General features: G+C 56.3%; 1 protein-coding gene across 2 annotated transcripts in view; it reads right to left on the bottom strand.

Moving 5' to 3' along the window:
• CHL1 (cell adhesion molecule L1 like) overlaps window positions 1-8,121 on the bottom strand; it is an 86,740-nt gene extending 78,619 nt beyond the window's left edge. The window contains exon 1 of one of the 2 annotated variants that reach the window (XM_081160446.1): window positions 7,914-8,121. The gene's annotated coding sequence lies outside the window, so the exon portion shown is untranslated. The remainder of the gene's footprint in view (window positions 1-7,913) is intronic. The other variant, XM_081160448.1, reaches the window with a different exon arrangement.
• Between the last annotated feature and the right edge of the window lie 3,190 nt (window positions 8,122-11,311).

Raw genomic sequence — 11,311 nt, forward strand, 5'->3', positions numbered from 1 at the left:
CGACCTAGACTGGGCATCCGCTCCTCCCCCCGGGTCACAGAACCGAAGGGCCGCCAGTGGGCCTCCCACGGAGACAGTCCAATCGCGGGACCCCCACTGCAGCCGCCAGCCGGGACGTGAGGACACACACCCCTGGGTCCCCCCTCCTCAGCTCCGAGGTCGCAGGGCAACGGCAGTGGGATGTGTGAGGCCCTGAATCTTGGGAGGAACCCGACTGCTTCCCTGCTAAATACAGTAATGGGTTTTTAATGGCTGCTGTCCAAAATCACACTTGAGAAAAATGCTTTATTAGTAATAATAATAGCTGGCACTTTTATCTTCAAAGCACTTCCCAAATATTAGCTCATTAATCCTCCCACTGCCCCTGGGAGGCCACCGCGAAGGTCTCTCTCCTCAGTTTACAGCTGGGGAAATGGGAAAACGGGAGGCAGGGACCAAGCCTGCGAAGGGAGGGTCTGTGTGGAGGTCGGTTTCCAAAAGCCGGATGGCAGTCACCGTGATGACAGGGCCCTTCGGGCGCTGAGGGAGGTTAAGGTCAATTCCAATGCACCTGAACTGGGCCTGTATTCCTAGCACATCAATTGTGTTCAAAATCTATTCAGCCCAAATCAATTACGTGCAGAGACTTGCGGGCGTGGAAGACGCGGTCTGCGGGGACCTTTGAAATCCGGCTCCACCGAGGCTCGCTGGAGGTTACCAAGGGAGCAGGATCAAGGTCAAGTGTAAACACCTTTCTTTGATGGTTTGTTTTTAATCCATCTGCTTAGATCTCTGCCACGGAACCTAGAATCTATGTTTCAAATTGGGGCTCAGTAACAAAGTAACAAATAACCCCAAGCAGCCCATTATTGGCTCTGATGTGGTCTATAGATGTTAACACTGTTATTATTTTTGTGTGCTCGCCGGCAGTGTTTTTGAGTTCTGGCCATTGCATGTAATGCCTTAAATACTTCAATCCAGCCTGGCCGGGTGGCTCAGTGGGTTGGAGCATCGTCTTGTGCACCTAAAGGTTAAGGGTTCCGTTCCTGGTCAGGGCACTTACCCAGGCTGCAGGTTCAATCCCATCCTCTCTCTAAACATTTCCTCAGGTGAGAATTAAAAAAACATTTTAATCTAATGAACCATTCTGTCATCAGATGCATCTTACAGAAATTCAGAAAGTCTCTGACTTTGCAACAGAAAAATAAACGTATTGATTGGGAGGCTGAGCCCTGTGCTCTGGGGAAGCAGTCAGGAGTCAAGCGGAAGCTTAGAGCAAATCGATCGTAGGGTCCCAGGAAACGGGAACCGGGGTTGGTTTTTGATCCATGTGCCCAGAGAGGAGGACAATCGAATCCCGCCTCCCCCTCCCCTCATCTGCAACACAGAAAGTGTCTTTGGTTTAAAAAAAAAAAAAGAAGAAGAAGCAAGCCGGGCATGACGTGGCTCAGCTGTTGAGCTTCCACCTAGGATCCAGGCAATCAGGGTTCGATTCCCCCAGACCTGCAAGGGTGCTGGGTGCTCCTCATCGGGAATTACCACGAACCCAACAGGCTCAGATCCACTCTCCACCTCCCTCCATCCTGTGTGTGCAGAGACGACCTCTGAGCACCTGGACCAGGTGAAGCGGCCACTCAGGGCAGGGGCGGGAGGTCTCGGGACAGACGGAGACCTGCCCAGAAGCTGAGGGTCCTGCCGGGCAGCCCTTCCCGGAGCTCGTGCCCCCTCCTCCTCCCAGCAGCTTCTCTCTCCTGCTGTCCCCGGGACAAGGGCAGGGGCAGGTCCAGGTGCCTCACAGCCTGCTGGTTTCCCTCCACCCTGTTTTAAAAGGTGTGACCCCTTCTTTGACTCCTTTCCACCGCCCCTTTGGGAATGACCCATGTGTAAGGCAGGCTTTACCCTGAGAGGGCAAACCTTGGGGTCCTCTGGGGCCACCAAGCAGAGCTGGTCCCAGTTCTAGTCGATGCCACTCACTGCCACCTCGGTGTTCAGGTCTGATTCGGCGAAACATTGGGTTTTTCCAGATAAGTCAGAAACATGACTTTTTATGTAAAATCTCCAGTTTTTAAATATTGGCTGAAATATTTCTTAAACACCCCTCGGGCCAAACAGAACATATATGTAAGTTGGGTTCAGTCCAAGGGACATGGGTTTGGATCCTACATAGACTATGGTGCCTTTACTTTAGGAAAAAAATATGACTTTCGCTACAATGCATAATTATAACAAGAAAGGCAGAGGGTCTCATCTGTTTAGCTCTTTATCACACAACTACTTAGTCCAAAAACAACAAGTCTCCCAAACCCATTTAAATCTCAGGGCCAACGAAGAGCCTTGAAGCTCTTCCAAGAATCAAGTGCTGTTCAGACCCGAGGGGCGAGGAAGGAAAACCTCGGAGGTTTGCCAGAGAACGTTTTCTTTCTTTCCCAACCATATTCCTGACTGGGAGGTAAGGCGGGGCCAACGGGATCCTACAGACCCACCCAAGGCCCAGATGTGGGTTCCCAGCCCCGGAGGTAGGCTAGCCTCTCGGGGAAGCTTTCGACGTCCCCAAGCCTGGTCCCCAGCCTGGGGATTCTCACTGACTTGTCCTGGCCGGGCCTTTGTAAAAGCTCTCCAGGTGATTCTCGTTTCAGCCAAGTCTGAGAACAGCCACTCTTAGGATCTTTAAAATACGTGAATCACTACGAGTGTGTGTACAACTGATGCAGGTGGCAGCCACTTTCTACCTGGTTGTCATCATTGTGGCTCAAAGTTACTCACACACACACACACACACACACACCCCTATTGCTCTGTCTTTTTTTTTTTAACTCTCACCCGAGGATATTTTCCCATTGCTTTTCAGAGAGAGTGGAAGGGAGGGAGAGAGAGAGGGAGAAACATCGGTGCGAGAGACACATCAGTTGGTTGCCTCCCGCACCCCACCTGCGGCTCCACTGGGACCGGGCATCAAGCCTGCAACCGAGGTACGTGCCCTTGACTGGAATCGAACCCGAGACCCTTCCATCAGCGGGCCGACGCTCTAACCACTGAGCAATCGGCCAGAGCCATCTCTCTCTCGATCCATTCATCCACAGCATGGAAGAGCCAGGTAACAATTATTACCATAAAAGCCAGAATTAACTGAGTGATTCATGTGCTCACTAAGCTGCGTCCCGTCAACACCCACGAGCTGGGCATGAACATTCTCTCTCATGTCCAGAGGAGAACTCAGCCCTGGGGAGGCTTAAAGGACTTGGCCAGGGCCACACGCGGAGCCCTGAGCAGACTCAGAGTCAAGCCACAGCCTCCCTGTGGCAGCCGGAGCCCCTGACTGCACACCGGGGCCTCCCCCTGCGCCAGACACGGCGAGGGTTTCCGAGATGCACAAGGCCCGCCCTCGAGGACTTTATGGCCGGAGGAGGGAATTGCGACGCACACTAAAAGTCACAGGCTGAATCAGAAAGATGTGCACTGTGGTCCCTGGAGGCGGGAGAGGAGACTGAGAAGACAGGCAGCCAGTGGCCCTGCTGAGCTCCTGCTGGGAACCTGCAGGGACAGCGAGAGGCACCAAACATCCACCCAGCTGTCAGTCCCAGCAGCAAGCTGAAGAACTCGGCCCGGTTAAAACTCTATTTCTAGTTCTTACTGAAAAATTATGAACACACACACACACACAGTCCCTCCTAATCATTTGACTTCCAAAGAGATAAACAAGTTGTCATCTCTCGGTAGGAACAAATTAACGTGAAAATGAAATAAACCTTTTTTTACATAAAATTTTAAAACCCTGAAGACAGACCGTGCCCCGTATTCCTGTTATCTCTGCACAATAGGAAGGTGAACAGGGCCCTTCCTTACCCACAACACACAAAATCTCAATTAGTTATGGTCTATTTGTGTACCGACTAAAAACATTCGTTAACAAAACAGAATTTTCTAGTTTACTGGATAAATCTACCAGAAGAAACTGCCGAAGAACGTTAGGTTGCCAGGCAACGGCAGCCCTGCTCCCTGGCTGCGATGGGCCCGGCTCATCCATCAGGCTTCCTGCCCCGGCGCCAGAGAATTCCAACCAATTTGTTTCTGGGGGAAATTATAGTGACTTTGGGTAACACAATAACACTTTTATTCTCAGAAGATAGACTTAGATGTTTTTTTGATCCAAGGGATGTGTTAATCCATTATTTTCTGCACGGTGCTAATGAGAAAGCTATAATTAACTAACTACTCTACTGCGACTCACACAAAATAAACGGCAGTAATTAGTAACATTTAAGGTGTTAACCAGCCCCCAAAATTAGAAAATGCAGGCTCTTTCCTCCAATACGATGTAGAGAAAGGAGAAAGAAACACATCTAATTAAATTGAGAACTGCTTCTGTTCTCCCCACGCCCCCCCCCCAAGAGGGTTTGAGGCACACGGAGGCCAAACGTGGGCCATTCCACCTCAGCGGCTGGGAAAATGGCCCCGAGCCAATTCTCCTCGCAGGTGGGACGTCAAGTGCAGGCGAGTCGCAGGATCTTTTCTCTGAAAGGACGCTCAGCACAATGTTTTTCCAGGAACGCATGGAAAGCACAGCAGGCTCGCCCTCCTTTGCTGTGTTAACTCAGCATATTGTATGTAAATCGCCGTAATAATTTCATTCTCTTCAGATGGACTTAGTTAGAGTGACGCTGTAATCAAAATGTTCATAATTGAAAACACGGTATTCTCATTCCGAGCCTGAAAAAATAGCAAGGAGCAGGGATGGGATCAGATAACAGGGCGCATCATTAAAAACAGCCCTGGTGCAGAGACAGGTGGGGGCTCCGACCCCACCTCGGCTTGTCAATCAGTCCCGGCGTCCAGGACCGACGCCTCCGGAGCCGCCCTGGCCTCCTCCTGTCACCCTTTGTCTGCGGCCTAGCCCGAGCTTTCCCTGAGTGGCTGCTCAGATATTCAGGGAAAACACAAAATAGCGCAGGGCCAAATTTTTGTCTCTAAAATATATTAGACTCTACAGCACTGTCGTCGGTCATAAGTCAAAGGCCAGAATAATTTCCAACAAGTGAAAGTCGAATGCCGACACTCCCGGGAACGAGTATGCAAATGCGCACGTGCCTGTCAGGCGGCTGTCACACTAATTCCTGGAGGTGCCTTTGAAGATGACACAGACTCCGGGAAGGAGGGGGTGTTGTCACGGGAAAGTCGAACTTGAAGGCAAACCCTGCACCCGGGGTTGACGCTCGCCGGGCCTCCGGACCACATGCCTTCAGACCTGAGCCATCGGCCCACTTCTATTGCTTAATTTTCCTTCGTAAGATAAAAGCTCATTAGAATCCGAAGCGGCCTAATTATCTCAACAAAGCAATTTGGGGGCGAACAAGCTCCTATCTTCAAGGATCTCGGAAGTAAACTGTCGAATCGCTTCCGCTGAGGGACTCTGTTCCTGGGTGGGGCCTGTCTTATACGGTCCTGGGAGTTCTGTGGGGGAGGCATCGGTCCGGCTCTACTTGCTTCATGTCTGAGATGTGCCTATATTTTAACATTTTTTAAAGAAATTATTTAAAGCCAGTTCGCTGCATGGGTGAATTAACACAAAGAAAATACTTGTATTATGTGCGGTGTCAGTGCTGCCAGGCTGGCAGGGACATCCTTGGGGCACAGTCTGCCCATCACCAGGTGAGGCGGAGCACCTGCAGGACCATGACCCACCGGTAACACCTACAGCCTTTTGCTGAAACGGAAAAAGCCAAACACACAGGTGGAACAGAGAACAATCCAGAAAACATTCATCACCAGGGCCATGCACCTACGCTGCGAAATGGGTACAAACATGCCCAGAAAGAGATTTCTAACGACGGCGACCACCAGCCCTCGCACCTGCCCAGAAATGGCTGCTTGTGTCCACCTGGTCACGCCGAGTGTTCAGGAGCTCGTGGGTCGTGACTATACACGGGCTCTGCCATTACTGCGGGCAGATCCGCCGCAGCAGGTGGGGCCACGGCGTGGAGCCGGTCACACGCCAGACCCGGAACCGCGCGGCCCTGCGCGCCACGGGAGACGCGCCACGGGACACGCGCCACGGGACACCCGCCACCTCCCTCCGCAGGCGACGGGAGACGCGGGGTCTCACTCAAAGCCCGGAGTCAACGCGTTTTCCTGGTCACTACGTTTCCCAAACAGCTGCCGAAGCTGCCGTCTCCGTCCTGATACCGACGGGCCGGCCTGGCCAGCAGCGGGCGGCGCGTGTGTCCCACCCTGCGGCCACCCCGAGCTGCGGGGAGCTGACCTGCGCAGGGACTCTGATATCCTTGATATTCCAGATTAGGAAGCGGAGTAGTTTGGCTTCAATACACAAGCAGGGAAATGGGAACACACTGTATCTAATTAAACTTAGGAACAATTAGTAACAACAGTAACAGTAACGGCACCGGCAACCGCAGCTAACTTTCGGGCGCTTGTTACGCCAGACGCCAGGCCCCTGGGACGCTCTCATTCCAGTCCCGCGACAACCCCCTAGGCGGGTACTGACATTATACCTGTTACTTGACAGGAGAAACTGAGGCACGGGGTCCTCAAGTCGCTACTGCAAACCACACTCACAGGCGGGGGCGCGGGAGCTGGAACCCACGGGGGGGAGGGACGGACTCTGCGCGGCGCCCACCCAGGTGGCTCCCGGTGCCCACCTCCCCGCGCACGCGCACCGCCTCCCGCCCCCCCACCGGCCTTGGAGCGCGCGACTGCGCACGCGCGTGCCCGGTGCCCGGGCCGGTTCCGCCGGCTCCTCGGCGGCTCCCAGGGCGGGGCGGGCGGGGCTCGACCGGAGCCGGGGCTGGGCTCCCGCCCGTCGCTCCGCGGGTCCCCGCGCACCTGCCGGCCCCACGGCCGCCCACCCGGCCCCGCGCGCCCCACCCCCGCCGCCAGCCGGACCCCTGCGGGGCCGAGCGCAGCCCCCGCGGCTACCTGCACCCCGCGCGGCCTCTCCCCGGCGTCCGCGGGATCCGGCCCCGGCTGAGCGGGCGCGGCGGCGGGCGAGCAGGGCTGCGGGCTGCGGGCTGCGGGCTGCGGGCTGCGGGCTGCGGGCTGCGGGCGAGCGAGCCGGCCCCGCTCCAATCCCCGCCCTGCTCTCAGAATTAATCACCGCGCCCGCCCCCGCTGCCCGCACTCGGGAAAAAGGGGGGAAAGGAAAAGGGGGGAGAGGGAGAGGGGACGGGGGAGGGGCACAGGCAGAGGGGGCGCGCGTGACCCGCATCTCCAGCACCCCAGGTCGGTCCGGGAGCCATGGCAACCACCGTGCCCTGCCCTCCTCCCCGCTGGGCGCCTGGCCACCCCGTTTCCTCCCCGCACCCCGCTGTCCACAGATTCCCCCCAACCTGGCAGCGTCTACGGAGCCCCACGGGGACCTGGAATCCCGTCCGAAGAGCGGAAGCAGGACTGGGGGGTGGGGGGCTGCGCCCCGCGACCCCAGAGATGGTTGGAGCCCGGAGGCGGGAGGCGGGAGGCCAGGCCCGGACTGACCACAAATCCGGCTGGACCTCGGCTTCCCCGCCCCCCGGAGAGAGGCCCGGAGGGTCTGGAATCCTCCCAGGGGCGGGGGGCAGAGAGACGAGGGGGGGGAGGCTGGAGGCGAGCCCGAGGGTCGTCCCACCGGTGGCCAGGCGCAGAAAGTGGGAGCTGGGGGGTCGGGGCGCTCCGCCTCCCCGGGGACCCAGCCGCCTGGATGCAGCCTCAGCCCCCGGTGGCGCGGCTGGGAAGGGGTGTCCCCCCCGGGAGAGCTGAGGGGCCTAAGGCCACCCGCGCGGGCCAGGCGGAGCCCCGGCGCGCACCCTCGGCTGCCACAGCGGGATGACCACCGGCCCCTCCCCGGCCGGGAGCACGGCCGAGCCCTCCCTGCGCCCTGCCCAGAGACTTGGCTTTGGCGAGCTGGGCGGCCCCGCGGCGAGCCGGACACCTGCCCGCTGTCCCACCTCGGACACTCCCGCGCTGCCCGCGGCGCCGGGTCGCTGAGCACCTCCCTCGGGTCTGGCTGGGAGCGGGAGCGGACGCCCAGGTCCGGGTCCGGGCGGCGCGCCTCCCCGAGTCGCCGGCAGCGCGGCTGTGGCCGCGGGCGCGGGACCTGCTCGGGCTCGTAGGCTCCGCGCCTCCCGCGCCTGCCGCTCGCGCCGCCGCTCCGCCCGCGTCTGCGCCGCCGCCTCGCGTGCTCCCTCCCGTGGGACGGGCAGTCGGGGCTCAGGACTCTCACCGCGCGCAAACTCGGACGGTCCCCGCCACTCCGGGGTCCGAGGAGGTGGGATCCCGCCGCTTCGGTAGGCGAAGGCGGGTTTCCGAGGCGCCCCTCCCGCGGGGGCTGGGCGCGCACTTGGGACGCGCGGGCCGGGCCGGTTCCGGTCGCCGCGCTGGAGGGTGGGGTGCTGCGGGCTGGTAGAGGCCCCCCCTTTCCCTCCTTACAGAAGCGGGTGAGGCTGATATGTCATTTTAAAAGGTGCCACCTCCATAGGCCGCCAAATCACTCCATATGTCAATTAAGGCCTGCGCCACCGTTTCCATTTTTACAACATTTTGTCCCGATACTTGTGGTTTATGACTTCACCACGGCTCTCCCCGAGGTCTGTCTTATTTATTCTGCGTTAATTCGCTATCACAGGGCAGAAGAAAGCCCCGCGTGTTCCCACCTGGGCATCAAACAATGAGGACGTTTAGAGCTGTGAGCCAGCTCGGGGTGGGTGCCACCCTCCTGAGCAGCAAGACGGGTGGAGTCAGGACTCCGCCTCAGAAGCAGCTGAATAAAATATTTGCAAATGGAGGGATGGGCTCCTGCCTCTTACTAGCTGCCCCGCCTGGATGCTGGTTCTGCCAGGTCGGGTGTGGGCAGAGTTCTCCCTGCCCTGCGAGCCCGCTCCAGTGAGGGCAGGACTGGCCCTGAGTGTAAACTGCTCTGCAGCAGGAATCTCCTTGCCGGAGGCATCATTATTCACGGGGTGTGTTTTCTAAAGAAAAGAGGAAAATGGGACGTTGAATAAAAAATTCCAACAGGGAAAAGGCTGTGTGCCCTAGGAAAACATTTCCAAGGTCAAGGGCACGACCAAGTGGGTCTCCGGGGCTTACCGCCCTCTGGGGGAACATCAGCAGCAGGCTCAGAGCTCCGCCCGGCCACCCAGCTTCTCTCGGTGACCCCTGCGCTGCAGGTCGGCACCACTGGAAAGACCAGTGTGCCCCGAGCAGCTACTATGTATCAGCCGTTTTCTAGGGCCGAGGTCATGCAGAGCTCACAGAAAAGGCCAGTTGCTTCTTTTTATTGTTTTTATTTTTTAAAATAAAATAATTATACATAATTTCCATTTTATTTTTTTAAATTTATCTTTATTGTTGACAGTATTGCAGAGGTCCTCTTTTTCCCCATGGGCCCCTTCGCCCTGCACTGGTCCCCCTGCCCCAGGCCTAACCCACACCACTGTCTGTGTCTGTGGGTTATGCACATATGCGTATCAGTTCTTAGGTTAATCTCTCCCCCGCACCCCCCACCCCCGCCTCCCCTCTGAGATCCCTCAGTCTGTTCCCTGCTTCCACGTCTCTGGATCTACTTTATTCGTCAGTTTATTTTGTTCATTCGGTTCCACATATGAGTGAGACCATGTGGTGCTTGTCTTCCTCTGCCTGGCTTATTTCACTCAGCAGCATCCTCTCCAGGTCCCTCCACGCCGGCCCAAAGGGTAAGGATCCTCCTTTTTCACAGCTGCATAGTATTCCACGGTGTAAATGGACCACAGTTTTTTAAAAATCAAATATCCAAAATGTATTAAAGAATGGCAAGATACCTGCAGCAAGAAGATGAAGTGTCAGTTCTTAAATATGGGTTTTTCTTTGAAGGGAAACAGCATATGTCTGAGCCTCTGACAAGGCACATAAATGAACTAAGGGCCCAACGGTGAGCCCATGGCTTCCTGTGGATAGTCCCGAGGTTGGAATATACCCAGAACTCCACCCCAGGCAGGGAGACTTTAAGCGTGAGGGAGAGAGGGAGGGAAAGGGAGGAAAGAGAAAAGGGGAGATGGGAGGAAGGGAGGGGGGTGGAGAGACAGATCATTAACCGAGAAAGGGAACCAGTATTTGGGAAAAAGATGGACAGCACTTGAGCCAAGGAAAGGATGTCATTTTAAAGGAATGCCAAATGGAGGCAGATGACTTCAGTTTCCACATCCAAGGAACACCTAGCACCATCTCCAAGGAAAGGTTCCTATTTCTCAGTATCGAGGGCAGTCAGCCAGAGGGGTTGTGCCTGTGGACAGAGCCTTGGGTTGCACCCTGGAACCGTCCCTGGGCTCCCATCCCATCTCACACTCACCCCCTCTCTGCAAGGACCCTAATCTAACAGGCACCACCGCGACACGTGGGGGCTGGAGAAAGGCTGGGCTCCTAGGCCTCTCGTGGAAATGGGATTCCATGGGCTTTGAAAGGTGTGGATTTATCTCTCCCAACTGAGGAAGGCCCTGCAAAATAAAAATACAATACCCAACAAAGGAAGGGGAGAGAGGGGCTCTTTCATGGACAGAAGCAGAAGGTGGGAGAGATAGGCCAGTCATCTGGAAAAAGAGAAAAGATACTGAGAGCCGGGGCCGTTTGCAGCCCTTCCTGCTGATTTACGGCCCGGCCTGGCCTGCACCAGCGTCTGGTATCCTTCCCAGAGCCGGGCCTGGGAGGAGAGCTGCGTCTGGCAGAGCCCAGAGCTGGTGATATGGCATCATTCCTAGAAAAACTGTTCCGCAGAAGAGCTGCGGGTTTGGAGATGCCATTTCTGTCTGGCAGGTCCGACACGCACAGCCCCACTGGCTGCCGTTCGGAGGAGAGCAGGCTGCTCCGCCAAGGGACAGACCGGCTGGGGAAGTACAAAGCGGCACCTTCGGCTTGGATATTAACAAAGCAAAACAGGAATCTGTTAACTGCGGAATAGAGCTGACAGTCGATACTCCTTTACCGTGTCCTTTATCAGGAGAACAAAAAGACGCGAGTTACAATCAGAGGGCAGTGCCTCCAGAACAAATAAAAAGGTAAAACCTTGTCGTTTGTGCCCTGGATCGTTAATATGTGTGATCCAGCCTCAGGAGGCCACGGAACTGGACTCTTTCACTGTATTTTAAAGGAGCCGGGCGAGATCAGGGCCATTATTAGCATTGTACTGACGGGGCTAAGGGTTCTCAAATCTCGTGCTTTCACGCATTTCTTGATTCCTTCCTGGGCACAGACAGGCCCGCCGGCCTAGAGACTGTATTTCCCAGTCTTGTGGTGACCAGGTTTGGCCCCAAGGCTAACAGGACATGAGGAACACTCTGGGCAATGTCAGGCCATGTGCTTAGAGGTAACCTCTGTA

Source organism: Miniopterus schreibersii (genome assembly GCF_964146895.1).
Source record: "Miniopterus schreibersii genome assembly, chromosome: 15".
NCBI classification, from domain to species: domain Eukaryota; kingdom Metazoa; phylum Chordata; class Mammalia; order Chiroptera; family Miniopteridae; genus Miniopterus; species Miniopterus schreibersii.